This window comes from Bubalus kerabau, chromosome 5 (genome assembly GCF_029407905.1).
Source record: "Bubalus kerabau isolate K-KA32 ecotype Philippines breed swamp buffalo chromosome 5, PCC_UOA_SB_1v2, whole genome shotgun sequence".
NCBI lineage: Eukaryota > Metazoa > Chordata > Mammalia > Artiodactyla > Bovidae > Bubalus > Bubalus kerabau.
This window is the reverse complement of record NC_073628.1, coordinates 86,690,268-86,716,357: the sequence shown is the minus strand read 5'-3', so window position 1 is coordinate 86,716,357 and position 26,090 is coordinate 86,690,268. Positions and strand designations below refer to the sequence as shown.

Below are 26,090 nucleotides of genomic sequence, written 5' to 3'. Positions count from 1 at the left end.
AAAAGATGAGTAAGATGTAGTTCTGTCCCTGTGAAGCTTGTGGTTTATTGTGATATGGAAGAAGAAGGCAAGTACATAAATAACAGGATCACAGTAAAATGTGGAAAATTCTGAAAGAGATGGGAATACCAGATCACCTGATCTGCCTCTTGAGAAATTTGTGTGCAGGTCAGGAAGCAACAGTTAGAACTGGACATGGAACAACAGACTGGTTCCAAATAGGAAAAGGAATACGTCAAGGCTGTATCTTGTCATCCTGCTTATTTAACTTCTATGCAGAGTACATCATGAGAAACACTGGACTGGAAGAAGCACAAGCTGGAATCAAGATTGCCGGGAGATAACCTCAGGTATGCAGATGACACCACCCTTATGGCAGAAAGTGAAGAGGAACTCAAAAGCCTCTTGATGAAAGTGAAAGTGGAGAGTGAAAAAGTTGGCTTAAAGCTCAACATTCAGAAAATGAAGATCATGGCATCCGGTCCCATCACTTCATGGGAAATAGATGGGGAAACAGTGGAAACAGTGTCAGACTTTATGTTTTTGGGCTCCAAAATCACTGCAGATGGTGACTGCAGCCATGAAATTAAAAGATGCTTACTCCTTGGAAGGAAAGTTATGACCAATCTAGATAGCATATTCAAAAGCAGAGACATTACTTTGCCAACAAAGGTCCGTCTAGTCAAGGCTATGGTTTTTCCCGTGGTCATGTATGGATGTGAGAGTTGGACTGTGAAGAAGGCTGAGCGCTGAAGAATTGATGCTTTTGAACTGTGGTGTTGGAGAAGACTCTTGAGAGTCCCTTGGATTGCAAGGAGATCCAACCAGTCCATTCTAAAGGAGATCGGTCCTGGGATTTCTTTGGAAGGAATGATGCTAAAGCTGAAACTCCAGTACTTTGGCCACCTCATGTGAAGAGTTGACTCATTGGAAAAGACTCTGATGCTGGGGGGGATTGGGGGCAGGAGGAGAAGGGGGCGACAGAGGATGAGATGGCTGGATGGCATCACTGACTGGATGGACGTGAGTCTGAGTGAACTCCAGGAATTGGTGATGGATAAGGAGGCCTGGCATGCAGCAATTCATGGGGTTGCAAAGAGTTGGACGCGACTGAGCCAGTGAACTGAAGTGAGAAATGGGGCTTCCTAGGTTTCACTGTTGGTAAGGAACCTACCTGCCAACACAGGACACCTAAGAGATGTGGGTTTGATCCTGGGTCAGGAAGATCCCCTGGAGGAGGGTGTAGCAACCCACTCCAGTATTCTTGCCTGGAGAATTTCATGGACAGAGGAGCCTTGCAGGCTTCAGTCCATAGGGTCACACAGAGTCAGACACAACTGAAGCGACTTAGTATGCATGCACAAATGAGAAATGCTGAAGAACAAAATTCTATTAAGAAGAGGGAGGCAGGATGCCTCCTGTCTGCTGGGTTTGAATTTGGAAGGGCTTCATTGAGAGGGTGATTTCGTATTGGACCACAGTGAGGCTGCTAGGATTGCCTATGTTCTTCTGCTTAAATCTTTTCCCTTTCATTTCTCCTCCTTTTCCCAGACCAACACTCTCCACCTGCTGTGTATACTTGACTAGTCTCAGGCTGTGATGTGCTCAGGTTTGGCTTATGCTGGTGCTGGTTGTTGGCACCGGTGGAAAGCTTCTTGCTGACCCACCAGATACCCCACTGTGACATGGTCCAAGGAACCTTATTTCACTGGAATGTTGTGTGGATGTTTGGAAAAAGCTCTGTGAAGAGGATTCAGTTCCTGAGGCAAACAGAGCTCCCTGATTATTGAACAGCCCTCTTTGAGACTAGAGAGGCGACGGTGCTAGTCACAAAGGAGATACCTCTCTTTAGGACGTGTGGAGACAGCACTTTGCTCCAAAAGCCATGGAGGCTTTTCCTTCTCTGCAGATTCATTTCATTTGTTAGTTCACTCACTCACACTCACTCACTCTCACTCGCTCACTCACTCACCCACTCACTTGCTGTTCATTTCTTCAAAACACACTCATTCAGTGTCTGCTTCCTCCCAGGCGTTAAGCTAGCTGGGCTCCAGGATGCAAGAGGTAATCAGGCCTGGTTTCTACTCTTTAGAGTCTTATAGTCCTTTGAGGATGTATTTTGGACCTGGGAAGCTGGGATCGTAGAAATTGGGTCTCTGTGTATCATCTCTATATTTTTGTGTTTCTTTAGAGACTGAACATAATCAGTGTCTTTTTGTACTAATAATGTTAGTTCCTTAGGTAATTTGAAAATGTGCTCTAACCTTCTTCAGCATTTAGAATGGCATAATTTTGGCATGCCCTAATCTTCCTTTCAAGATAATCATAATGAAAGGAGTCAGACCCCCCTCATCATAGTTACACCGCTCATTATGTTTTTTCTTTCTTTTTTTGCTCATTATGTTTTAAAAGAGATATCCCTTCTCCCCGAGTTCCAATTTTATTGTCATTACTTGCTTAAAAGTATTAATAAGGAATAAAACCACCCCACGTCACACTGATGGCTTAGAAAGATCAACCATAATTTCTTTTCATGAAGTTCCTTGCAAGAGTGGATGTATCTGTGACAAGAGCGAGGAACAGGAGAAAGATCTGACTCTTACGCTCAGCAGTGGGGTGGACTCAGAAAGTGACAACCCTTTACCCCACTCTGCCCCCACCCTGTCCTCAAGAGCTCCTGAAGAACAAAAGGCAATTCATGTCGTAGAATATTACTTCTGTCACCATAGCACCGAACCATTAAAAATAAAACTGTCCCTCAAGGCAAAACATTTCATTTATTTTCCTTTGAATGAGTAACTTGTTTATTAAGATGAACTAAGTGGCTAAATCTAGATTGTATGCAGGCAGGAAAAATTGATTTATTGTAGCCTTTCAGAGAGCGTGCTTTATGTTCTCAGGAATTATCTTTGGATTTTAAATGAAGAAGAGCTCATCGAGTTGGATGGGGAGTCTGGCCCCTGGATACACACACAAGCCAGCTCTGCAGCCGGTAATGCAGTGGTTGACCTTTGTTCTTTGGCAGATTGGTTCGTTTGGACCAAGTCAGGGTGTTGAAGGATTTAAAGAGGCTCAGTGATCTTCAAGGGAGGCTATGTTCCTGCCTCCGTTGGGACTACAGTTTTCTTAAACTGTTTAATATGAAAATGTTCACTTTTGCCTTATTTCGTATCTGAGACCATTATATCACTGTGTCTTTGGTGGTTCTGGGAGGGGCTGAGGCTTTGTGGCTCCAGCCCAGAGGCATCCCTGCCATGGGGAAGCATGTCTGTCTCTGCAGGGAGGTCTCCCGCTGCTGTCTGCTCACCTGGGATGTGATGCCAGTTCCCCTCCGACTGAGGACCCATTTGCTCTAAACTGGTGGAATTCAAAAGCAGACAAAGGTGTAAGTGGTTAAAGGACCAAAAAAGTCTGACTATTTAGCCGTGAAACAGGGGACACTTTTTTTTTAACCATAGCAATCTTTTATTTTTAAATAAATTTATTTATTTTAACTGGAGGCTAATTACTTTACAATATTGTGGTGGTTTTTGCCATACATCGACATGAATCAGCCACAGGTGTACATGTGTCCGCAGCTCCTGAACCCCTCCCCCAACTCCCTCCCCACATCATCCCTCTGGGTTGTCCCAGAGCACCGGCTTTGATAATTTAGCAATGAAACAAGAGGACATTTTGTTTTGAGTGAAGAGATTTTTAGTTCTGAAAATTGTCTTACCTTCTGTTTAGTTGTTATTTTTCCTCATAACATTGCAGCACACATATTATTTCTGTGTATAATCTCATGACACCCCCTGGCCTCCCAAGAATCCCAAGTGGTTGCCTGGTAAAGATTATGACCTCCATTTTCAGATGAGGAAACTGAAGCTCAGAGCAGCTTTGTGACTTGCTCAAGATCTTAATAGTAATGATGGTAATGGCTCCCTGTCATTGCACACCTGCATACACACTTCCCCACACTTCATTATAAATAATTATGGCTGGCGAGCATTGCACACCTGCAGACCCGCTTCCCCACACTTCATTATAAATAATAATGGCTGCCGAGCATTGCACACCTGCAGACCCGCTTCCCCACGCCTCACTATGAATAGTAATGGCTGTCGTCGTTTCCCTTTTTCCTACGTCTCTTGGTTATCACCATCTTGCCAATTAGGTTTTAATATCGCTCCAGTTTTACCATGAAGACCAGAGGCACTGGAAGAATAAGTGAACTGCTGGAGATTAGCTGACTGGTGGCAGAACTCAGACTTAGTCCCGCATTCTTCCCCCAGTCCCAGTTTGGTGACACAGTGTTTGGGCGCCCTTATCTGTCCCTTTTACACATTGCTTCTGAAGACAGTCCCGCTGTAGTTGAGTACTCATGTATCTGGTGCAGGGGACAGAGGGCAGAGGCCATGGCTGGGACCCCCAGGACTCTGAGGCCGAGTCCAGCTTCCCATCTGTGTGTTTGTGTCATCTGAGTACTGAAATCGGGCCCCAGGGGCAGACCGAGCCTGTGGCTTCTCAGTGGGGTGCGTGCCGGCCACCCCAGGGCCCTTGGTCTGGTTTGCGTAAGGTGAGCAGGTGCAGGTTAGGCAGCTGCCTCCCCCAGGCAGCTCAGGTGAAAACAGAAGACGCTCCAAGGCTTTCTTTCTCCTCCCTGCTTACCTTTTAGCCCATCTAAAGGACAGAAGACCAGAAGAGGGCGAGTGAGAAAAAGCAGGATGGAGTTGGGTGTGGGGCCTGATGGCTTCCACGTAGCCAGTGAGCGATCTGCGTGTTACCTGTCTAAGGGAGAACAAGAACCAGGTTCCGCCTCGGCCCCATTTCTGGTCTGGGTGAGCCCAGGAGCACCACAGTGCGCCATGTGGGGTTCCTGGAGATGGGGCTGCCCAGGAGGGGACAGTCTCACTGTGTACTTCATGTGCGGGCTCTAGCTAAGAATTAATGAGCAAATAGGCCTTGTGCCTTGCCAAAGGGAGAGGGTTTATATTCCCCAACTGATGAATTAATAAATAAATGAATCTTTTTCAAAAGAAAGCTTGGGGCAGAATGAACCACCAAAAAGTTATTGACTCTTAACTCCTGTTTTGCATATCTGATCAGCTCCTCTTGGCCAGGCCTGAGACCCTTTTCCCAGCTTCTGCTGACGTTTCTGCCTTTTGCTGGAATCCTCCCAAGACTGCATGTGCTGGGAGGGAGCATCCTGCATCCAGCCCTGTTTTCTGGGAAGGTGCCCTTTGCTGAGAGTGGCGAATGTCTGGCCTTGGGTTTCTTTATGTCTGTGTAAGAGGGGAAAGTGCAGTCACCACAGGAGACACCATGCATCTACTTGTCTTAGAAACCCGAGCACCAGCTGTGTCTTTGCAGTTTTCACCCTGATCGTTGCCATTTCCTGTCACTCTCCTTTTTCCAAGGTGGTTGTGATGGAAGAGGGCGGCAACCCCCATGCAGGCCACTGGGATGGTCCTGTCTAGGTCTCAGAAGGCTTTTGAGGTTGGAGCGGATTCCACTTTCTTTAACTCCTCTGGACAGCTCTGATCCGCCCAGACTCGGGCATGCTCCTTCACCTGCCTGTGCAAGAGGCCTGGTGAGGGTGGCCTTTCAGAGACCGGGTTTCTCCCGTGGAGCTTCTGTCGTCTCTCTCAGCAGCATGTTGTCTATTTTGCACTGAAGGCCAGTGCGCAGTTTAGAAGGTGGGAGCAGAATATAAGAACAGGGCAGTGTTTTCCTCCTTAAGAATTCTTTGTCTCCTACTGTACAGCACAGGGAACTCTGCTCAGTGTTATGTGGCAGCCTGGATGGGAGCGGAGTTTGGGGGAGAACGAATACATGTATATGTATGGCTGAGTCCCTTTGCTGTTCACCTGAAACTATCACAACATTGTTAATCGGCCAAGTCGCTTCAGTCATGTTTGACTCTTTGTGACCCTATGGACTGTAGCCCCCCAGGCACCTCTGTCCATGGGACTTCCCAGGCAAGAATACTGGAATGGGTTGCTATGCCCTCCTCGAAGGGATCTTCCCGACCCAGGGATCAAACCTGAGTCCCCTGCACTGGCAGATGGGTTCTTTACCACTACCGCCACCTGGAAATTGGCTATACTCCAATACAAAATAAAAAGTTAAAAGAAAAATCTTTGTTTTTCCTTTGACAGTTTATACAAACAGTACTAATGACCACCAGTATTAAGGTATACTGATCCATTTAAGTCTTTCACGTATGTTCACCTTTCTCCCAGTAACCCGGTGGGGGTTTAAGATGAGAATTTTTGTTCCTGGCTCCATTTTTCACAGATGCAGGAACTGAGGCTCAGAGAGGTTAAGTGACCAAAGGATTGGAACGCAGGGCCCAACGTCTTCACATCCTCTTCTCTTTTCATTTCTCCTCTAGCTTTGGGTTTGGGAAGCCTCGTCTCCCACGCTTGACAGGTAGTCCCATTGTTTTAGAGTGGAGAGTAGGGGGTGGTCAGGAGGCTGGTATAAATCTCATTGCAGTTTGGTCATCTGTGTTGGTTGCTGGAGAATGAGGATTCCTCACTGACCCACAGGCCAAGATAGAGCATCTCTCTCATTAGTGAGTCATCTCGAAGGGGTGAGATGCCTGACTATGTGCTATTCCAATAAAGTGTGTGTGTGTGTGTGTGTGTGTGTGTGTGTGTGTGTGGTGGGGGCTGTGGGCAGGGTTGAGATATGTTCTTTGAGGCGTAATTACTGTCTCTTGCCAAAAAACAAAAAGGGGATTGAGATTTTACAGCTGGTTTTCTTTAACTACCAGCAACACCAGCATTGTTTCAGGGAGCCGCAGAATTTCCAAACACAATGAAAATTCCAGGAGTGTAGGGTGGGGGTTTTGGGGCCTGGGGTGGGTGTGGACACACGTGGGGAGGAAAGACCACAGCCGGAGCCGTTTTGTCCTTCCTTGGTAATGAATTTCACACAGCTTCACCATCCTTGCATTTGTCTGCAGGATGCTCAAATTTAAGCCTGGGAAAGAAGGGAATGAAGAAGGAATAGGCTCCAGGGAATAGGGGAGGCCGTAAAAACCAAACATCAGCCAGGACAGGACCATTTGGCCTGCCTTCCCATTAACTGGTGTCCATGGAAGCTCCAAAGGGACATTTGTATGTGTAAGTTTGTTCATGGGAAATTAATTTTCCTCTCCCCAATTTAAAAAAAATATGCAGTCTGTATCCAAATATTTTCAAAATAGCATCAATATTAATGGTAAGCAAGGGAGCTGATGTCACCAGCAAGTCTTGTGGGGCCAAACCCAAGAAAGAAAAGGAATAAACAAGCAGTATCAAACAGTAGCATCTTCGGAAACCATTTCCACATTCCTGAAAGCTCTCAGCAATATTGATAACAAGTCCGCTGGCCCTCGGGTCAGGGGTGGCCCTACTTCCTCTGAAGGCTGAAGGGAAGTGAAACAAGCTCTTCTTGATCTGCCTCTATTCTTATGACTCCTGCTTAACAAGCTGCGTTTACATTTGCCTTTTCCGTTGACTAGCTCAGGCAGCCTGACCAAATAGCTCAACAGTTGTGAGGGTCAGTGTTGGGCTTTCAAGTAAAATCTTAATAATGCCTTTATTATCCTTGGAAGCACAAGGAAGTCAGGAGCCCTCAGTTCTAGGTCTGGCTGTTTGATGAGTTAATTGAAATTTACAGCCTATCGGTGTAATCAGACATATATACACGAAGAGCACATACAAGGCAGAATGTGGCGAAGGCTGTGGGGGGCGCAGAGAAGGTGAATAGTGAGTTTTCCAAGTTGTGAGGGTGTCATTTCTGGACAATTTTCTCAGTTCTTTTATTTGCAGGAAGAGGTATGTTGTAATGGTTAAGAACTATTACATGCCAACTTAGTAAGGGGAGATAGAATCTCTCAACAAATGGTCCTGGAATGAATAATGCTAAATACCAGCATAGACTTCAGAGGAATTAAATGGTTGATCATAGAAAATGAAACTCTGAAAGGATGAGGAGAAAATATAGGTGAATTTCTATCTGATCTCAGAGTGGGGAAGCCTTATCTGACTATGACAGCAAAGGAAGAAAAATCAATGAGCAAGCAAAACATAGATTGAGTTATAAATTACACACACAAGTGTATTCACAGGAGCACAGCAGCAGGACCTTGAAACAACCCACATGTCTATTGAGAGGATGATGGATAAGCTATAGAATTTTTCACCCAGTGGAATTTTTGTGAACAGCCAAAATTAATAACTACAATGACATGCAATAATATGTGTACATTTTAACAATATAATATTAAGTGCAAAAAAGGTTGCTCACAACACAGTAGCATTTGAAAGTTTATTTTTAAGTTGAGGTATATGGGCTTCCCAGGTGGTGCGAGTGGTAAAGAACCCACCTGTCAATGCAGGAGACATAAGAGATGCGGGTTCGATCCCTGGGGTGGGGAAGATCCCTTGGAGGAAGACATGGCAATCCACTTCAGGATTCTTGCCTGGAGAATCCCATGGACGGAGGAGCCTGGTGGGCTGCAGTCCATAGGGTTGCAAAGAATCAGACATGACTGAGGTGACTTAGCACATACGCACAACATAATAATATTATTTTAGTTTCAGGTATACAACAAAAATGATAGCATGTTTGCTCCAAGTTTTAATATGAAACATTTCACACATTAAAGTTGAAAGAATTTCACTCGCAGTGAACACCTGTACACTCACTATCTAGTTTCCACCATTAACATTCTACTGTATTTGCTTTACATATACAGTATCCATCCATCCTTCCCATCAATGCAGTGGTTCCCAGTGGGGGCTGACTGCCCTCAGGGAACATCTGACTGCATCTGAGGAAGAGTGCAATTTGCCTCTAGAGGGGAGAGACCAAATGCTGCTCAGCATCTTACGTTGCACAGGACAGGCGCCACCACAAAGGGTTATCCAGCTCCAACGTTCCTTAGTGGAGGTTGAGAAGCCCTGTGTCAATCTATCTTATTGCTTGATGCGTTTCATAGATCATTGCCTTAGAAGGCTCTCTCATGGTCCCTCCTTGGCCAAGCTTCTCAGACCGCCCCGTCAAGGCAACCTCTGTTCAGATTGTTTCCACCATAGATTACTTTTATCTGCCCTAGAATTACATATAAATGAAGTCATAAAATAAATATCCTTCTTTGTGAGCCTTCTTTCAGGTACATAGCACAGCAGACCTTAAAGTGTTTTATGGATCTCTGGGAGCATCTAAAATCCTTTCAGGGGGTCTGGATGTCACAGTAATCTCATAATAACACGGAAACTTTCTTCACTCTTTATACTGTGGTTGATGTTCACATTGATGAGGCAAAGGAGATGGGAGGAAAGCTGCTGGTTTCTGAGAATGGAAGCAGCGACATCAAACTGTTCATAGTTATTGTTCTTCACCTCCACTTGTAGAAGAAGAAACCTGAATGACCTAAGAATGCCCCTGCTGAAGCTGTAAAAACAATGAATTTTATTAAATCTTGGCCCCAGAGTATGTGTCCTCTAAGTATTTAGCAACAGAATGGGAGGCCCGCACACAGTGCTGCTGCTGTGTCTCCAGGAACAGCCTGTGCCCCGTTATTTGATTTGCAGCTGAACTAGCTTTCTTTTTTTAATGGGACATCATTTGCACCTGGAAGAACAAATGGCAGACAAGCTCTGGTTTGGACTTGAGTATGTGGCAGAGTGAACCCGTCACTTGAAATAACTAACGGCCTTTGTTACTATTGATAGAACTTGAACTTTCATATAAAAATTAAGAATTTGGAAACTTGTATCATGATGAACTCGAGAGCTTCCCAACAACTACAGGCTTTTCTGATGAGATTGGTGGTGATTTTAAATAAATGCGGTTTTTTAAATAATGTGTCATGATGTGTGTCGACATTTGGGAATTCTGCATAACTCAGTGAATTCTTATTTTCCAGATGTCCCATGTATGATGTTACATCAGACATGGGTAGAAGTTCCACTCCAAGTGTCAATAGACCAATGAGTTCTCATGTATTTAATAACAGAGCAAAAAGCTTTTTGATATGGTTTTGGGCTGCAGTCCATGGGGTCGCTAGGAGTTGGACAAGACTCAGCGACTTCACTTTCACTTTTTACTTCCATGCATTGGAGAAGGAAATGGCAACCCACTCCAGTGTTTTTGCCTGGAGAATCGCAGGGACCAGGGAGCCTGGTAGGTTGCCGTCTATGGGGTCGCACAGAGTTGGACATGACTGAAGCGACTTAGCAGCAGCAGCAGCAGGTTCCACATTACAACTAACCTTTAAGATAGAACCACTTGTGAGATTTTGGTTTGTATCAAAGATGATAGCCATAATTATCTGAAAAGACTATTAAAATACTCCTCCATTTTCCAGCTGTATCTCTGTGTGAGGCTGAATTTCCTTTAGATATTTAACCACAAAAACTTACCACAACAGATTGAGTACAGAGGAAGACTTGAGACCTGAACTATATCCTATTAAGTTCAACATTAAAGAGACTTGCAAAAATGTAAAAGAAAAAAAAGGAAGGGGCCATTCTTGGTTTCTTGCTTAGGAAAATAGAATTATTTTTCTTAAAAGTATAATTTATAATAGGCTTATTTTATTATATTTAAATAAATTGATACAGATATTAGAATTTTATCATTTTAATTTTTGTTGCTATAAAATATAACCCCCATAAACAAAGGCTTTGGAAAGTCCTCAGTACTTTAGAGTGTAAAGTGATCCTGAGACCAAAACCTTTGAACACAGCTGACTTTGCATTTAAGATATACCATGTTACTGTATGGGTTGCTTATTCCTTTTTATAGAGAGTTGTATCTCATTGTGTGAATATACCACAGGTTGTTTATTCTACTGATGGACATCTGGCTCCTTCCAGATTTTGGCTCTTATGAGTAAAGCTGTTATGTACATTCTTGTATAAATTGTAACCGAGCAAGACTTGTTACCCTGTGCTCAACTGTCTTTTGAGCACAAGTTGACTGTCTTTTGCAGAAAGGTTTTATTGCAAATACCAAGATGACTGTCTTTTGCAGAGAGAAAGGTTTTATTGCAAGTTGGCCAAGCAAGAGGATAGGAGGCAATGCTCAGATCTGTGTTCCCATGACTTTTGAGGTGGGTATTTATAGTGAAAGTAGGGAGTAAGAGGGAAAGGGGCTTGGAAGTGATTGGTGGGAAGTAAGGGGAAGTTTCAAGAGTTCTTTGCACAGGCATGACTGTCCTTCATATCTATGTGTGGATCACATGTGCAATTTTGGAGGTGGGCAGGCTATATATCGGAGAAGGCAATGGCACCCCACTCCAGTACTCTTGCCTGGAAAATCCCATGGACGGAAGAGCCTGGTAGGCTGCAGGCCATGGGGTCGCTAAGAGTTGGACACAACTGAGTGACTTCACTTTCACTTTTCACTTTCATGCATTGGAGAAGGAAATGGCACCCCACTCCAATACTCTTGCCTGGAGAATCCCAGGGATGGGGGAGCCTGGTGGGCTGCCGTCTATGGGGTCTCACATAGTCAGACATGACTGAAGCGACTTAGCAGCAGCAGCAGGTTCTATATATTACATGCAGTGGATTTTCACCCTGTGATATCCAGAGTTCACTAGTGGTCATTGTAGTCCCTCAATGCTCCTGTGTGATGCTCAGGCAAAGGGGCTGTCAGAGGTTATCTCTGTATCTGCGGTTTCCCTGGTCCTCTGCAAAACGGGCTTCTGGCTCTTGGGTAATCATTTTGTTTTTACCATATGGGCCTTGAGTGTATAAGTCATAGGGTATGGTTTCCAGATCTTTTTTTGAGCATGTTTTTATTTCTCTGGGGTAAATACCTGGGCATTGAATTGGGCTAGTCATAGTGTGGGTGTATATGTTTAGTGCGTAAGAAACTTCCAGATGGTTTGCCAAAGTACTTTATTATTTAAATCTCCAACACAGTGTATAAGAGTATTTTAGCCTTTCTATAAGGTCAAAACAGCAATCTCTCTCTCTCACACACACTCAATTTCAGAATGCATATAGAGTAAATAATGCTACATAAATAGGCAAAGAAGCGAGTAATGAATGCAAGGTTCAAAATGACAGTGATGCTGGTGGGGGTGGCAGGGAACTGGAACGAGGAGGACTGCACTGCTAGATATAAGGTGCGGAGAGCTCTATTAAAGCTCTGTTTTTTGGGGGCTTCCTTGGTGGCCCAGTGGTTAAGAGTCTGCCCTGTAGTTCAGGGGACACAGGTTCGATCCCTGATCAGGGAATTAAGATCCCACATGTTGCAAGGCAATTAAGCCTGTGCAGTGCAACTGCTGAGCCCGCGTGCATCAGCAAAGATCCTGCATGACACAACAAAAATTAGTTAATTAATTAATGTTAAAAAGCACTGTTTTATAAAACCAGGAGAGCAGTACCACACAGGGGGTTCTTTCTAATAGTAAAACACTTCCTAGAATATCACTATTTGTGGCAGCAACATTTTACTGTCCAGTCTCTTTGCATCTAAGTCTTCTGAGGCTCCAGTTGTCTGTGAAGAACATCTCTGACCTTATGCAGGAGGGTAATGGAGAAGACAGACATCTGCTGCTTATACGGGCTGCATCAGGAAAGAGGAATGGATGTGCCTGTGGCTCCCGCTATTCAACAGTTCCTTTTAGGAATCAGCAGCTACTTTTCTGTTGGGCTTCCCTCACCTATCTAAGTCCTGGAGTCCCTTGCTGTGGATTCTTCCCCTGGCTTCCAAGTCCTATGAAGGTGGCTTGAAGCCAAAGCGAGGCCTCATTTAGCTATGCTCGGAGGCACCCCCCCACCCCTAGTCCATAGGGGACAGAAAGGTTTAAGCCAGAGTTTATTTGCCCTTAGCAAAACAGAACGAGCTTTTATTATTATTATTTTAGGACTTGGGATAAAAAGGCCCATAAAAATGAGAGCATAAAACAGCTTTTACTGAACAAACATTATGCTGATTTATTTGTGAGTGAAATCTGAACCATATGGTCTAGTTTCCCTTAAAACGCACAAGGAGTTCGAGATTAAGGGAACAGGCACTTGGCAAATTTGTTTTGTGTTTCACTGAACATGTTGTGTTAAAAAAAATAGAACAAGGGTGCTGTTGGTGCTCAACTACTGTTCTCACAATTGTTGAGTGCTCACTGCGTGCAGGAAGTGGTGCCTAGAGATTCACACCCGTTATCTCACTTAATCTTCACCACAATCCAGGCAGTCTGGGTGGTGGGGAGGGGGTGGGGAGTGGAGCGCATTCCCTACCAGGTCAACAGTTCTGAGCCCAGGGTCCTTATTACCTGTAGGAATTTTGGACAAAATGGGGAAGATCTGGAATCCAGGCTTTGTTCAACAGTGACGGCTTTTCCTCCTAAAATCCCCTGACAGTGGAACGAAAAAAATGAGGATCTGCAGATCAGTTGGGTTCCTCAGATCCCACAGCCAACACACATTCTCTTTATTTAATGAGCTCCGCCCAGCCTAGGGGTTTCCCTGGTGGCTCAGATGGTAAAGAATCTGCCTCTGATGCAGGAGACCCAGGTTCGATCCCTGGGTTGGGAGGTTTGATCCCTGGGTTGGGAAGATCCCGTGGAGAAGGAAATGGCAACCAACTGCAGTTTTCTTGCCTGAAGAATTCCATGGACAGAGGAGCCTGGCAGGCTACAGTCCACGGAGTCACAAAGAGTCCGACACAACTGAGTGACTTTGACTTTCCCAGCTGAGACTACAAGTGGGGTCTTCCCAACCATCTGGGGGCTCATTTTCTGTCTTGGCCACACTTGCCTGGGTATCTCAGCCTTCGGTGTGTATTCCTGGGGATCATGCATCGCTTGGAGTTCTGGAGAGAAAAGGGTGTTGTTACAGAGTCACAGGCTGCCCTGTAGTTACCGTGATGATGTCATGCGTTTAAGCTTCTGATTTGCCCTAAGAAAGCCCACAGACTCACCTCTGTCTGTAAAGGTGGTCTAAGGAAAGAAGTGTGTTTTTGTTCTCCGTCAGGCTGTTCCACAGACATCTGGCTCCATATCACTGGTTTGTCAGGTGGTGTATTTCAGATTCTTGAAATTCAGGCAGTTTTCTCTGAATGAACTGTGGAGAATGGCAAGCTGTGAACTCAGTACCCCTAGCGTTAGGTCAGCCCTGTGTCACCATTAACATGTTCTAGGGCAACTTCTTTTTCCGTACCAGGTGACATTATGACCAAGAGCCAGTTGCTGAGGGGCTTGCATTCTGGTTGAACTGAGCCATGGATACAGGTCTGAAAGGAAGGGTGGATGTCCCCGTGATGAGATAAGTCCCTGTTTACTTCCCTGTATGGTAAAGGAAAGAAGAAGCCCTTTTATTCCACAGCCAGAGGATTTCAAGTCTGCTGAAATCAACAGCATGACAAAGCCTTGCCTATGCCACCGTTGGCACGAGGCAACGGGTACACCAACATGATAGGGAAGCCCAGCAGTGGCTCTGTACCCAGGCCTAAGCCTGTGGCCTCCCTCCTCCTCCTCTGTCTCTCTCTCTCCTTTCCTTTTTACCCCGCTCATGTGATACTTGTGCACCTTGGACTCCTCGTGTGCAGATCCACTGCCGTCTCGCCCTGCTCCCTGCTTTGTTCCAGCGTGTGGAATTTAAAATCAATAACAACAGGAGAATGGGATGAACATGTTAGAATTTTAGACACATTGTTTCCTGAACCACTAACTATTGCAGGCTTTGATGTATTTGGGTTTTTTCCCAAAAATCTTTTTGTAGTTTTTTTATTTTAAAATGCTGACTGTATTTATCCGTGATGTAAAATTTGTAGACCTTCCTTCAAAAGCCATTTGTACTAGCAGGGTCATATAAAGTATACAGATTCTTTTTTTAAGGAAATATTTATTTGTTTATTTGGCTGCTCTGGGTCTTAGCTGTAGCACTCAGGATCTTCAGTCTTTATTAGATGTATGGAATCTTCAGCTGTGGCACTTGAACTCTTAGTTGTGGCTTGTGGGATCTAGTTCCCTGACCAGGGATTGAACCTGGGCCCCCTGAATTGGGAGCTCAGTGTCTTAGCCACTGGACCACCAGTGAAGTCCCTACAACATGGATTCTACAGAAAATGGGGAGACTGGGAAGACATCTCTCTTCACTTTCCACTGCTTCTTTTACTGTCTTAGCAGCTCCATAGTGGCCCTCTTTAATTTCTACACTTAACTATTTCCATAACTGAAATGACCTCTGTGTCTAGATATTTATAAGAGCTATCTCTAGGTCCTTATCTTCCCATGTATTCTGATTTAAGAAACAAAGGAGAGTTTCTCCTTTTTAATTATAGTTTCCTTCATAATTAGGACTAGAGGAAAGAGTAATAGTATTAATAACGGCAACAAAGCACACACAGTTGTTGAATTGCTTACTATGTGCGGGAAATACTGCTCAAGATTTGCATCTGTTATCTCTCTGAATCCTCACAGTAGTCCTAGGAGATAGTGTCGTCCTCATTTTACAGCTGGGACTTAGCACTGGAGGTCACACACTTAGCGGTGGTGGAAGGGAGACAGAGCCCAGGTTTGCCTGGCTCCAGAGCTTATCCGCCAACCATGACTTGATACCATCTGCTAAAAGTAGCCTGAGGGCTTTGACAAAAGTAAATAAGGTTACATTCCAGCTACAGGAATTTTTTTTTTTTTTTTACCCATACCTCTCTGAATGAATATAATGTCAAATTCCCAAATTGTATTTTTAGGGGAAGTTTCAAATTTTTCTTCTAAATGATCTTTTAACAGCAGTATACTCTCTCTGCCTAGAATGATATAGATACAGTTCCCAATCCCTGATGGTCAGGAGCTGAGTACTTACTACCTTTCAACTTGTGGATTTTCATAGTGAAGAATAGAGCTGTGTGTGTGTGTATAGTCGATTGTTTTAGTCCTGTCTGACTCTTTGCAACCCTATGGATTATAGCCTGCCAGGCTCCTCTATCAATGGGATTTTCCAGGCAAGAATACTGGAGTGCATTGCTATTTCCTTCTTCAGGGAATCTTCCTAACCCAGGGATCTAACCTGAGTCTCCTGTGTCTCCTCTATTGCAGGTGGATTCTTAACCCCTGAGCCACCTGGGAAGCCCAAGAATAGAGCTGTACTCTAGAGCAAAATTTAGTCTGTTCACTGATGGTACACAAGAACTTTGTTTGGCCTTGGCCATTCTGTTTTTCATTAATTAGTTGTATACTTTTTGTGTTCATGTATACTTTACCAACATTATCAGCCTCATCATAGTCTGTAAGTGATGGGCACAGTGATTGTTGAAAGTGCTGTTGAAGGAAGTGTTTGATTATCGTTTAACGGAAGCATTACTCTAGACTTAAAATAAAGGACCTGCCATCTGTATCTCAATTTCTATTGTTTTCCAAATTTCTCTATTCATTTTCCTATTGGTGTGTATAAAGATCAACAAGAAGAGCGAATAAAAGCACTCATAATCTACTTCTCAAGTGTAACTAGGAGACAAAGAATACTATAAACCAGACATGTGTAAGTGGGGAAATAAACATCCAAAACCAGCAGAGCCAACTTCTCAGTCCCCTCCTCCATTCACTCTCCAATGTGCCTTTGTTAAGATACACACTTTAGCAACAGAAGAGGCATTCTTGAATTAAGTAATTTAGCAAGCTACCCAAATGATGACCATCCAGATTATTTAAGAATGACTAGAAAATGACAAGTAACATGCATAAAAGTTGACTATAAGAAGCAAACAGAAATCGAGAATAAAACCTTTTCAGTGGAAGGAATAAAATGCTCCTTCTAAAAACAACCACAACTCAAATGAAAACTGTAACACTACCTCCAACACAAACTGATTATCATGGAACAAGTATTTGAAGAAATTGGAAAAAACCTCAAATCAGGAAATTGAAAATCTCAGGATAGAAACAAAAGAAGTGGAAGATGTAAAACTAGAGATTGTGACATGCGAGAGAGAAATTGAAGAAAAAGACAAAGTCATCTCAGAATTGAAGACAGAGTTACAAGAGGACAATTCAGATTCTACTGAAAATATTGAGAAGAGGAGAAAAATCAGTCAAGACAACAAAAATAAGGTAAAGAGCTGAAAGGGATCAGAGACAAAGTGATATACAGAAGACAGGCAAAGAACATCCAACACACAAATATTTGAAGAAAAAGCAGATCAATGGAATAAAACGAGCTTTAAAAATTGCAATCCAAGAATACTTTCCAGGAAAAAAAAAAAAAAAGATGAGAATCTGTATACTGAAAAATTTTACATGTACTGGGGAAAGTTTACTGAGAATGCTTGAAGTCTAGACATATCTTAAAATATGTGGAGGTTGCAAACAACAAGGAGGTGATAATATGGAGGAGGAAGAGAAGGAGGAGGAGTAGAGAGGGGAGGAGGTTGATGAAAACAGCTCTCTGGCCTCCGGTGTTAATTGCAGCACTATTTACCGTAGCTAGGACATGGAAGCAACCTGGATGTTCATCAACAGATGAATGAATAAGGAAATTGTGGTACATACACAAAATGGACTATTACTTGGCTATAAAAAGAAATGCATTTGAGTCAGTTCTAATGAGGTGGATGAAGCTAGAGCCTATTATACAAAGTGAAGTAAGTCAGAAAGAGAAAGACAAGTATTATATATTAACACATAAATATGGAATCTAGAAAGATAATACCGATGATCTGATGTGCAGGGTGGCAAAGGAGACACAGACATAAGGAACAGACTTTTGGATACAGTGGGGGAAAGAGAGGGTGGGATGATTTGAGAGGATAGTGTTGAAATATAAACATTACCATATGTAAAATGGACAGCCAGTGGGAGTTTGATGTATGATGCAGGGAACCCGAAGCTGGTGCTCTGTGACAACCTAGAGGTATGGAGTGTGGAGGGTGGTGGTGGGGGGGTTAAAAATGGAGGAGACACATGTATACCTATGGCTGATTCATGTTGCTATATGGCAAAAACCATCACAATATTTTAATTATTCTCCAATTAAAACAAAAACTTTCCCCTGATCCAACAAAGCAAAACACCAGGGCTTCCCTGGTGACTCAGTAATAAAGAACCTGCCTGCCAATATAGGAGACACAGATTTGATCCCTGATCCAGCAAGATCTGACATTCCTCAGAGCAACTAAGCCTGTGCATCACAGCTATTGAACCTGTGCTCCAGAGCCCAGGAACTGCGACTACTGAGCTCAGGCACCGACCGCCTGTGTTCTGCAACAAGAGAAGCCTTGGTAGTGAGAAGCCTGAACACTGCGACTAGAGAAAAGACTGAACAGCAACAAAGACCCGGCTCAGCCAAAAATAAATAAATAAAAATAAAAACCAGGCACACCAGGTCACTTAACAAAGGGAGAAAGTTAGGTTGGTATCAGGATTGTCAGCTGCTGAGGCAGAACATGATACCAGTGAGACAATATTGTCAAGAAACTTAGGGAAAATGTAAGCCAGGGATTTTATTTCCAGTTAATCTGTCCTTAAAGTATCAACATGATAAGACATTTTAATCATACGAAAACTCAGGGAGTATTGTACTAGCAAATTCTTCCTGAAGAAGGTACTAGAGGATTGGTATCAACCAACTAAGAGATTACTAGAGAAATTTAACAAAATACCCGGTGATTTAATAAAACAAGTGGCAAAGCTACTTGAAAAAGGACCTAGGGTTTCTGAGATTAACTGGATGTAAGCATCCATAAGATCCTTGCTAAGAAAGTTTAAAAACTCATGGAGCCAGGTTGCGGTGTTTTCACCAAGTCTAGACTCTCTGAGGAGAGTTTCCAACAAGGCTTTGGAGGTCCTGGATTCCAAATGTGAAAAGCAGGGAAAAGAGAGAAGTTGGAGGTGATTAATGGACCAGAAGCACTATGGTGGGAAGAGATGAAAGAGTTTTCTAGGAAAAGAAGCAGAAAATTTGAATTTGGTAAATTGTTCTGAGAGAAGGCATCAAGGACATTTGAGAGTAGTTCTTAACAAAAATATTTTATGGTATTAAGGAGACAATGCTCTTTAGTTGTAATTTGTGTATATTACAGAGCAAATCTATGTATACTACTGCCTTCCTTTGTTATCCAGACGTGGGAAGATCCTGATCTAGAAATGGTGGCAAATATATGACACATGTGCTTTCACTGTGTTCCTCCCAAGTTATAAGCATTACTAATTGATCTTGGCCATGGTTCTCTTTTTCACTGAACCCTAGTGAAGCCTCAGAAGTCTACTCTCCATAGCACACCAGGCAGCCATCATCATCCTCTTGGCATCTGTTAGAAGTGGAGATACACTTGCTGCCCAATTTGTAGGGTTTGTGGTTTCCTGAGTTAGCATCTTCATCTCGTCTGTGGACACTTATGGGATTAAAGACATCCCCTCAGCCAGCATTTGTTAGTCACTTTGTCAATGTCAAGCACCATTTTAGGTGCTGGTCATAACACAAATGATCAAGACACATCTGCACGAGGTTCCCAGAAGGAATGAATGACTCTGTAGAGCTTGCTTGGCACATATGTTACTCTTAAGTTACAGCCAGCATTGCAATGATGATAGAATACTTTGTAGAAAAATCATGGAGTCAGACAGATCTCAAGTTTTGGGCATGGCAAAATATTATGCACAACTTATTAAAGTGGAAGCCCTTGTTCTCATTCTATTGTACCTTGTTACTCAAAGTGTGGTCTAAGGACTAGCATTACATCACCTGGCGGCTTAAAAATGCAGAATGCAGAATCCCAAGCCTTACACCAAACCTACTGAGGCAGAAGTTGCATTTTATTAAGATACCAAGGTGATTCAAATGATTCAAGGGGATTTAGACATTAAAGTTTGAGAAGCACTGCGGAGTGTTTAAATAGAGCCAAGATTTATCATTTGCTACTACCAATGACAAATACAAATAAAAAAAAATCTTGTAACCAACCATAGGCTTGTACTCCAAATATCAGCTTCTTTCTTTGCTATAGTTTTCTTATTTGTCCAATGGAGATACCATTATAAAATCTCATTGCTGTTAGGATCTGTTCTGTAGGTGGTGAAGATTTACTGAGGTGTAATACATGTGTGACGGAGAAGGCAATGGCACCCCACTCCAGTACTCTTGCCTGGAAAATCCCATGGATGGAGGAGCCTGGTAGGCTGCAGTCCATGGGGTTGCTAAGAGTTGGACACGACTGAGCGACTTCACTTTCACTTTTCACTTTCATGCACTGGAGAAGGCAATGGCAACCCACTCCAGTGTTCTTGCCTGGAGAATCCCAGGGACGGGGGAGCCTGGTAGGCTGCTGTCTATGGGGTCACACAGAGTCGGACACGACTGAAGTGACTTAGCATAGCATAGCATAGCAATACATGTGTGAATTCAGTATTCTGCCTGGCTCAGTAGAAGTTTGTGAATGACATAATTAATATTAGTTTAATGGAAAATTGGAGATTTAAAAATAGCCTTTCAGTACCCTAATCTTTTGCTCAGTGTAGGAACTTCAGAACCAAGCTCTTGGCCCCTTGTTTGATACTTTTAAGTCAATAGCCAATAGCCAATGGTACCAAGAGCACCCCTGCAGGGCTGGGACGTACCCACACTTGCATGCGGACTCCCAATCACACACCCCCCCCCCCCCACACACACACGTGTACCAGGGGAGACCATCCCTGGCTCTGGAACTTGAGTGGGGAGCTCTGTCTTGCCCTTTATGGAGGTCTCCCAGGTTCCACTGCTACCTGGCCACCCCTACTTGTTCCTGGGAGCTAGAGAACCAGGCTGGAGTTTTCCCGGCACTGCTGGTGGGAAGCAGTGTTTCCTGGGCCGCGTGTGAGCACGCCTGGGTGGAGGACAGCCCAGAGCTTTGGTGCTTCCTGGGGGATTCCAATGAAAAGAGGAAACATGGGGGCAAAGGGCTGATTTATTCAGCTGTGAATGCCCAGGTCTGCGGGTTTGATGGTAAGCTTTGAACTTGTATGAACTCAACAGGGGGCTCCCTTCCAGGCCTCTGCAACATCAGCCTTCTCTGGAGTGTCTCTGAGAGAGTGAAAGCCTGTTGTATTAAAATGCTGTGCCCTGCACCAGCCTGGCGGCCAATCTGTCTGGCACCTGGTGGCCCTTAGGCCCACTCGGCAGGGGCGGCCATGGCCTTCCTGCTTTTCAGAAGGCAGAGTCTTCCGAAGAGGTGAATGGGCTTCCATAGGCACCTGTGTGGTGACGTAGCCGCGAGGAACTTTTCCGTCTCCCTCCTCGGCTCACTGCACGGCATTTAGTCGTCTGTGGAGGGGCAACTGCTGTACTTAGATTTGCAGAGGTGAGGCGTTCAAGGAAAATAAGTATACATTGGAATTCAGTAAATTAGATCATTACTGTCTTATTTTAAGGTTGTATTTTGAAGGCCATGTTTATTAGAGGTTGATGTCCTTTGCCATTCAAAGCGAAAGTTTGTTATCAGTTAAATCAGATTTGCTTTTTAATTCCCATTAAGTAGGGGATAGAAAGGAAGAGTCCACAGAGCATTGAAAGACTTAGTATTGTAATGCTGGAGGACAGTATAAAGATCCTGCAGTGTCCCTGTGTGAGCTGGGAGCTGTGTGTGCAATTTTAAGACATGTAAATGACATACAGGGCTTGTCATTTGGTTTCTCAGCAGGTTTCTGAGTAGTTAAGAAAATGCCTATTGCCTTCCCCAAACACCACCACCACCACAAGTTGCCCGCATACAGTATATAATTTATGTTTTGATGGGCAGATTGTGAACAGGTAAGAAAGTCAAGCATGCAAGTGCTACCTTCTTATCTTGGTTCCATCATTTACCCACGGTGGCTCTCTGGGCACTTTAGTCTTAAGCATATTGAGCCTCATCTTTTTCCATCCTTTTCATTCCTGTAAGACAGGAATGAGTTGTTACCTGCATCACAAGCTTATAAAGGATATTGCATATGACATAGCTTGGCACAGTACCTGGGACATAACTGATGCTCAATCAATACTATAATCGTTAATATGGGAACTATATGATTTGTTATTTGGGAGAACGTTGTAATGAATTCCTTTATAAACTTATAATGTTACTAATCAGTTCTGAATTATATTTGCTTTCTAAATTAGAGTTCGATATAGTGAGTTTTCTTCAAGAATATCTGTCTTCGTTGTGTAATGCATGATACTTGGTTTTTCCTTGTACTTTCTTACTTTTGGTAAAAAAATCTGAATAGAACGTGAAAGTTGCTCAGTCCTGTCTGACTCTTTGTGACCCCATTGACTATACTGTCTGTGGAATTATCCAGGCTAGAATACTGGAGTGGATAGCCTTTCCCTTCTCCAGGGGATCTTCCCAACCCAGGGATTGAACCCAGGTCTCCCGCACTGCAGGAAGATTCTTTACCAGCTGAGCCACCAGGGAAGACCCTAAAAACTGCTGCTGCTGCTAAGTCACTTCAGTCGTGTCCGACTCTATATGACCCCACGGATGGCAGCCCACCAGGCTCCCCCATCCCTGGGATTCTCAAGGCAAGGACACTGGAGTGGGTTACCAGTTCCTTCTCTGATGCATGAAAGTGAAAAGTGAATGTGAAGTCGCTCAGTCGTGTCCGACTCTTCGCGACCCCATGGACTGCAGCCCACCAGGCTCCTCCGTCCATGGGATTCTCCAGGCAAGAGTACCGGAGTGGGGTGCCATTGCCTTCTCCACTAAAAACACTAGAGGGTAGAAATACAAGTACATGATAGAGAGTCCTCTAATGCTAGAGGTAAGGGGAGGGACTAGCGCGTTTCCCTGGCTGTGAGCCTGCCAGGGAGCCTTCCTGTTTGGCTCAGAGCACATGGTAGATACCTAGTAACTGAGTGTTGCTTGATTAAACTCTCGAGATCACATAGCTCAAAGCTCTCATTTTGCAGATGGAAAGATGGGGTACAGAGGCGTGACATGACCGCTCGGTATTATGTAAGACAGAGCTGGGACTGGCGCCTCTGGTTGGTGATGATGATCATAAATGTATCTATGACCCACAGAGCAGCTGAATTCCTTGGGAATGAAGATTGTGATGCCTTAAGCAGCACCATGCCTGGATGCTTAGCTTCCTCCCTTCTGCCCTCCCTCCTTCCCAACTTCCTTCTTCCTCCCATGCCATCACCCCGGGTGGTGTATCCTTTGCCAACACCAAGACTTGGACAAAGACAGCTGTGACCTACAGATTGGATCCCCTACCACACGCCTCTGAAGTCCGTCCTTGGACTAAGACTGTGGCAGACGTGGGCGTGTTACCTCCCTTCTTTACAGACAGATGGCACATTCCCATTTCTCTGATAGCAAGTCTGCTCTCCTGCTCCCGATTTCAAGGTGCCGTCGGTTCCTGGAGGCCATCTGGATGGAGGTTTCATGATGGGGAATGTGCTTCTCCAGCACCCAGGAAGCCTGGAGTGGGTAATGGTGCCAGCGATCATGCGGCTGTGGTGAAGCCTATGTCCCTGGCTTCGGGAAACTTACCCTGGTGAGCTGTGATGCTGAAACTGGGGCCCAGGGGCCTGTGAAGAAGTGAAGTGAAGTCGCTCAGTCGTGTCTGACTTGTTGTGACCCTGTGGACTGTAGCCTACCAGGCTCCTCTGTCCATGGGATTTTCCAAGCAAGAGTACTGGGGTGGGTTGACATTTTCTTCTCCAGGGGATCTTCTTGACCCAGGGATCGAACCCAGGTCTCCCGCACTGTAGGCAGATGCTTTACCGTCTGAGCCACTAGGGAAGGGGCCCGTGAACATCATGGCAAAAGCCAGGATGGGACTCCCCAGTTCTACAGCTTTCAACTTTTTTGGAAACAAAAACATTTCCTCTGCTTCTTTGCTGCTGGAGTCTTTTGCTGGCTGTCTTTCGAACAGAGTGCTTTTCTTTGGATTATTTGAGGGAATCTGCAACTTTCTGTATGAATAGGAAAATCATTACTTGCAAGTTGCAAAACACCAGTCTTTGTAAAAGTTCATCAGTCATAGAGGACAGAACTGCCTAAATTCTCTGTGGTCAAGGATCAGTTTCAATAATTTCCAGTATGCTGCATATTGATAGGTTTCTAAAATACAGTACAAATGAATTACTACAAAAATTAAGTAAGAAACCTAAATTCATAGAAAATACAAACCCTCATTTTTATGATTGGAAACAAGATATATCTTATATTCAATTTGCTACAGAAGATTCTAAATGCTTCCTTTTAATGGCTGTACTTTTCTCTGGGAATCAGTAGGCTGTCTGCAGTCATAACTTTGAGTAGCCCTTAATGGGAGATACGGCTTCTTATCTCAGTGTTTTTTTTTCCACATATGCTAAAAGTTTTATTTTCTGCCTCACTTCCCCCACGCCCTCCCAATCCGCTGATTTTACTTCCCTGATCTTAGAATGGCCTGTGTGACCTGGAAGCCTATGGCGCTTAGTGGAAGATGGAAGTGGGGAGGGAGGAAATGCCGCTGCTTCCTGCGGCAGTTGGCTCGTTCCCCCTGAGAATGAATTCCTGTTCTTCTTGCATCTATGCAGGTACTTAGCTGAAATCCCACGGAAAATAATGATACTGCATATAGCAAAAAAGGGAGCTATTGCTCTGAGGCCAAGAAAAAAGGTCATCTGATTCATTTTCCAGAAGAGTGACATTTTAGTGCTATACTGGGGTATGAATTCTGTATTTGCATTGACTTCTATCAAAAACTTATCAGAAGAAACTTCCCTGGCTGTCCAGTGTTTAAAAACTTTGCCTTCCAATGTAGGGCGCTGTGGGTTTGATCCCTGGTTGGGGAGGTAGGATCCCACATGCTTCAGGGCCAAAAACCAAGAAATGTAAAACAGAATTAATATTGTGACAAATTCAATAAAGACTTTAAAAATGGCCCACATTAAAAAAAAAAAAAAACATATCAGAAATGCCATAACAGGTGAGTGGGACCGATTTTGGATCCATGCATTAGCATTATGGTGAGTACGATGCTCTTCTGAATTTTTTGTGTTTTTCCATCCAAAAGTTATCTTTCATGACAGTGTACTTTTCTTTGTCACATCAAGAGTTCCTTCCTGTGAAAGTCACACCATCCTCCGTGAAACCTAGGAATTTTTCTGATGCCTGGTGTCTTCCTGAGTCCACTTTTGCAGTGTCCATTACCACATTTGCTTTGTTTTTCTTTTCTTGGGGGGAGGGGGGTGAAGGTAACCAGGAGAGTGGAGTTGCAACATCACCTTATTACTATGTGCTGTAATGTCGAAATTCCTGAAAACTGTATTTTGGGGTTGGTAGAATTAATGTTTTAATGTCATAAAATTCTGGAATTTAAAATCTGAATTATTCTGAGCATGTTCAGAATAATGTGCGTAAATGCACATATAACACACACGTGTGCATAAGATTGTGCTGTGCGTGCTCAGTTGCATCAGCTGTGTCCAGCTCTGTGTGACCTGCTGGACTGCAGCCCACCAGGCTCTCTGTCCATGGAATTCTCCAGGCAAGAATACTGGAGTGGGCTGCCATGCCCTCCTCAAGGGAACTTCCTGACCCAGGGATTGAACCCACATCTCCTGCATCGCAGGCAGATTCTTTACCCCTGAGCCACTGGGAAGCCTGTGCTTAAGGTTACTGTGAAGAAACACCATTCTGCTCAGACTCCTGTGGTTCTATTTAGTCTTTTCCCTTCTTGGGGAAGCTTTCAGAAGCAAAAGGGGCTCACAGTATATTAATGCTTCTACCAAGAGCTTCATTAGGGCTGGAGGTGAGTGAGCAGCCAGCAGGGAAGAGGAGCAGCAGGGCAGTTTGGCCGAGACGGTCCTGTCAGCTTGGCACATCGGTGGATGCAGGAATGTGCTCAGAGGAGCCAGGAGAAGAGGATGCCATGGGGAGAATGCCAGAAAGTCCCGGGGAGCTGCTGGGGGAGGGTGGAGGATGTGGCCTAGTGGCACAGGGAGGGCAGAGGCCGGTCAGAGCTTTGTGGGAAAGAGCCCCAGGGAACTCAGAGAACCCAGAGAAGAGGACTTTGCCCAGATGGAGCTGGAGGACTCTGTCCCGGCCCTGGGGACCTGCCCCAATTTACCTCCCCTGAACCCTGAATCTTCACTGCTTCCTGTTCTTGGGTCCCTCAGGGCATTCAGAATATCCCCGAATCTTACTGAACAGCT

General features: G+C 44.3%; 1 protein-coding gene and 2 long non-coding RNA genes across 3 annotated transcripts in view; 2 read left to right on the top strand and 1 right to left on the bottom strand.

Moving 5' to 3' along the window:
- LOC129652950 (uncharacterized) overlaps window positions 1-17,166 on the top strand; it is a 59,612-nt gene extending 42,446 nt beyond the window's left edge. Inside the window, exon 3 of the long non-coding RNA XR_008714865.1 lies at window positions 16,031-17,166. This is a non-coding gene — a long non-coding RNA (uncharacterized LOC129652950). The remainder of the gene's footprint in view (window positions 1-16,030) is intronic.
- Window positions 1-26,090, top strand: part of KIF26B (kinesin family member 26B) — a 510,788-nt gene that overhangs the window by 69,149 nt on the left and 415,549 nt on the right. The gene's annotated exons all lie outside the window — the stretch shown is intronic.
- On the bottom strand, window positions 8,324-14,213 carry LOC129652946 (uncharacterized). Its single transcript, XR_008714860.1, has 3 exons — window positions 14,151-14,213; window positions 13,912-14,054; window positions 8,324-8,489 (listed from the first exon to the last, which is right to left on the bottom strand). It is a non-coding gene; the product is annotated as an uncharacterized LOC129652946 (long non-coding RNA).